At 40.9% G+C, this 4137-nt stretch overlaps 1 long non-coding RNA gene across 1 annotated transcript; it reads right to left on the reverse strand.

Annotated features, from left to right (window-relative positions):
• Positions 1 to 323: 323 nt before the first annotated feature.
• On the reverse strand, positions 324 to 3125 carry LOC147653959 (uncharacterized). The gene is made up of 3 exons (XR_015284121.1): positions 3072 to 3125; positions 1302 to 1428; positions 324 to 1013 (listed from the first exon to the last, which is right to left on the reverse strand). It is a non-coding gene; the product is annotated as an uncharacterized LOC147653959 (long non-coding RNA).
• Positions 3126 to 4137: the final 1012 nt, after the last annotated feature.

Below are 4137 nucleotides of genomic sequence, written 5' to 3' on the forward strand. Positions count from 1 at the left end.
TCTCCTCCAGGCTGAACGGACCAAGTGAGCTCAGCCCCTCCTCACAAGGCTTCCCCTCATGGCCCTTCCATCTTCATCAACCTGCTTTGGACACTCTCTAACAGCTTAATATTTTTCTTCTACTTTGCTGCCCAGAACTGCCCACAATATTCAGTATGAGGCCAACCCAGTGCAGAGCAGGACAATCCCTTCCCTTGCCCAGCTGGTGATGCTGTGTGTGATCTCCCCCAGGACATTGTTGGCTCTCCCAGCTGCCAGGGCAAAGGAATGTAGATTCTTTTTTCTTAAGGAGGCTGTTAATTTCAAATCTACATATGTGCTCAAACAAGACAAAACCAAAATAAAACAAAAAACAAAAAACCAAAAAAAAAAAACCCAAAAAAAAAAAAAGTTGATCCAGTGAATCCCACCTTTTAAAGAGATCTTTGTAGAAAAGAAGTATGACAGTATTTGTATGTAAAATATAAGTATCTTATTTAGGTATTACTTTGGAAACATGTGTGTACCACCAACTACATTACAGATTTTTTTATAAGATATTTGGGGTGAGACGGATAGCTCCTGAGACATTGTTTAAAGTTCTTTCAGATTAATTTTAGCAACACATTGGAATCTGAAGTGAGACATTGCTGAGTGTCCCAGGGATAGGAAACTTTGATGTTCATGGTCAACGAATGAAAACCCTGGGATGGTCCCGTTGAAAAGGTTTTAAGTTGAACATATGAAGTTTCTTGTCATGTTTGAGGTCATCCTTTGAGTTCTGAAATAAACTACACCTCACTAGTGAAGCTAATATTAGGTAACTAATGAAGGTAATGAAGTTAGGATGAACTAGAAGTAACATCATGTTTGCAAAGTTTCCAGAGTACACTGATGTCAAAGCTGAATGAACAGTTCTATCAGCAGCTGTCTTCTCCTCTGTGTTGCCCGCCTCCCATCGCAGGATGCTGCTATCAATGGCACAAAGAACAGCCAGTTCTCCAGTGTTTGGTAGTGGTACTTGGCACAGTTTCCTAGCAGGAAGGTGGAAGAGATAGAAATGGATAATGATCTTTTTCTTCTTTCCTCCTTACTAGCAGAAGCACCCCACACTAAGCAAAATTCCCAGTGAGGCAGAGAAAATGTTTATGTGAAGTCAGCAGGTGTCTGTGAACCTCAGGCAGGAGTTGCTGAGGGCAGGGGTTGTTGTGTGTGTCAAATACAGGTGGAGCAAAAGCCCTGCTGATGCAAAAGTCAAAGAATGTTACATTAACCACAGACATAACCCTTACCCACACTGTTTAGCAGAGACATACTCTCACCTGACCTCAGGCACCCCAGCTACATCTGCCTGGCCCACAAGAACATCCACTCTTTGCAGAACCTCTTTTTGACTTCTTTTTCCTTGACATCAGCCCAGCCCTGTCAAGCCTGACTCCTCCCTCAGTTCTGCAAAGGTGAACAGAGTTAAAGTTAATGTTTGGGCCAGGGTTAGATCTGAAAGTTGCCTTCCTATATAGCTTTTCCTCTTAGAAGTATTCCTCTTAGTATCCTCCAGGTCAAGGCTGCCTCAGGTGGCTGAATGGCTGCTTAGAGAGTCTAAGAGATGTATTTAGAGTCTAAGGAGATGTATTTCCCCTTAAAGAGCAACTTTCAAGGGAAAGCCTTTCCAAACACTCTTAGATAAATTACTCATTTTCTTGCAGCTCTTACACTTCGAGTCTGTCCTGTATCTTTCATGCTGAGAGGCTTCTAAAAGTATAGTGGAAAAGGGAGGCAACACAAAACCTGAGTAACAGCATTGTTACAGGAGCAGTCAAACTGTCATCTTCCCTCAACCACTGGGACTGTGTGAAAACAGTCCTCATTAAATTCTGAAATAGCACTGGATATTCACAGTGACCTTTTTGCCTTTTAAAGAAAGGTCATTCTGTCTTATTTCTGCCAGTACTAGTTAATTGAGATGTGAATGTTGTGCCTGGGCTGAACCCACTATAATAATTTCAAGAGGGGCACTAAGCAGCCATCACCTTGTAATAACATTTAGCCATTCTCACTGTGAATCTGTACACAAGTTTTGAAGACATGTTTGAAAGAAAGGCATTTCATGCCATTATCTTTTTCCCAGATGCAGAAAAATTCTGCTAATGCCTAGAAACACTACATTTTTGTACCAAAACCAGAGATTTACTGGTCATGCTCCAGAAAACATAGAGCTGTGGAAATAGTATAATGAACATAATAATATACTTGCCAGAGAACACAAATTTAAATCTATTTTCCATACTGAAATAGGATTGACACTTTTCACAATATTTCATGTATATTACTCTTACTGTATTTAGAAGCTGCTTAACTGGCAGAACCACAGTGGAAATAGAAAAACATTTCATCTTCTTGAAAGTCAGAGACCCTATTTGAGATAAAATTGCTGTTGTTTCTTGAACCCCTGTATAATCCAAGTGAAAATCAACCAAAATACAGTGTTTAACAGCTGCAACAAAGTGAGGAATTTGTATAAAGTAGGAAAGGAACAATTAGCTGGGAAAGTACTGGGATTAACACCAAGTCAAAGCCCCTAGAAACAGTGATTAGGTTTGCTAGTGTCAGATGCAGAAGTTTAATGGTTAAGTAATCATATTATCAAACTATTTCTTAGTAACACTGTCATAAACTCCATCAAATAAAGTACTGCATTTCGAAAAAAATGCATCATCCAAACTGATTGTTAAAGAAAATGGAATAGTTTTTGTAACGCCAAATAATACTTTGTGAAACTGACATGTAAGAGAGAAGAGACTGTTTTTGAATTATTATTATTATTATTATTATTATTATTATTTCCACCTGTTAAGGAGCAGTATTTTCTACTGAGTTACTGGTCAGTAACATTAAAACTAAAGTTTGCCAAGCATTGTTAGTCACTTAAAGTAAACAGGTTTTTTGCAGGAAGATACATGGAATCTTAGCATCATGAAATTGTTTAGCTTGGAAAAAAACCTGTAAGAAAGAATTGCATCCAACCATTAACCAAGCATTACTATGCCCACCACTAAATCATGTAGTGTCACATCTGCATGTCTTTTAAATACCTCCAGGGATGGTGAATCCAGCACTTCCCTGGGAAGCCTGTTCCTATGTTTTACAACTTATTCAGTGAAGAAGTTTTTTCAAATATCCAATCTAATCTTCCCTAGGTGCACCTTGAGGCCATTTCCTCATCCTATCATTGGTTACCTGGTAGAAGTAACAAAGCCCCACCTTGCTACAATCTCCTTTCAGGCAGCTGGACAGAGGGATGAGATCTCCCACAGAGCCTCCTTTTCTCCAGGCTGAACACCCCCAGCTCCCTCAGCTGCTCCTCACCACACCTGTGCTCCAGACCCTTCCCCAGCTCCACTGCCCTTCTCTGGACTCGCTCCAGACCCTCAGAGCCTTTCTTGTAGTGAGAGGCCCAAAACTGGACACAGCATTTGAGGTGTGGCCTCAGCAGTGCCAAGTCCAGGGGGACAATCCCTGCCCTGCTGCTGCTGCCACACCATTGCTGATCCAGCCCAGCTGCCTTTGGCCTTCCTGGCCCCTGGGCACACCTGCCTCATGTTCAGCTGCTGTTGACCAGCATTTCCAGGTCATTCCAAATCTTCCAGCCACTCTGCCTCAAACCTGGAGCACTGCATGGACTTTTGTGACTCAAATGCAGGACCCTTCCTTCACCCTGTTGAAGCTTTTACATTTTGCTTTACATCTTTCAACTACTTGATGATAAATGGCATTCAAGCAATTTCCTCTTGCAATATCATTATACAATTTAAAGTAAAACGACTGGACAATTATTTGAGAGAATGTGACCCAAAGGCACAACAGTTTAGAAGTTTGCATGTATGCAAATATTCTGTATGCTTTGTACTTCTCTGTATACCTGCCTCAGGAGACCTGGAACTTTACTAAGTTCCAATTACTACTGGAAAAATTGGGCTTTTTCTTTGCTCTTGTTTATGTACCTTCATATAAGGATATGGGCAGATGGTGAACTACGTTAATTCTCCCCAACTTCAACATAGCAGGTGCACCAACCTTTCAGTTCTGTACTATTTTGTAATTCAAATCAGTTACTGCCATTCCAGCCTTGCCTGCTGTAGGGTTAACAGCATTTTGTAC

Source organism: Cyanistes caeruleus, chromosome 3, assembly GCF_971803275.1.
Source record: "Cyanistes caeruleus chromosome 3, bCyaCae1.hap1.1, whole genome shotgun sequence".
Taxonomy (NCBI): Eukaryota; Metazoa; Chordata; class Aves; order Passeriformes; family Paridae; genus Cyanistes; species Cyanistes caeruleus.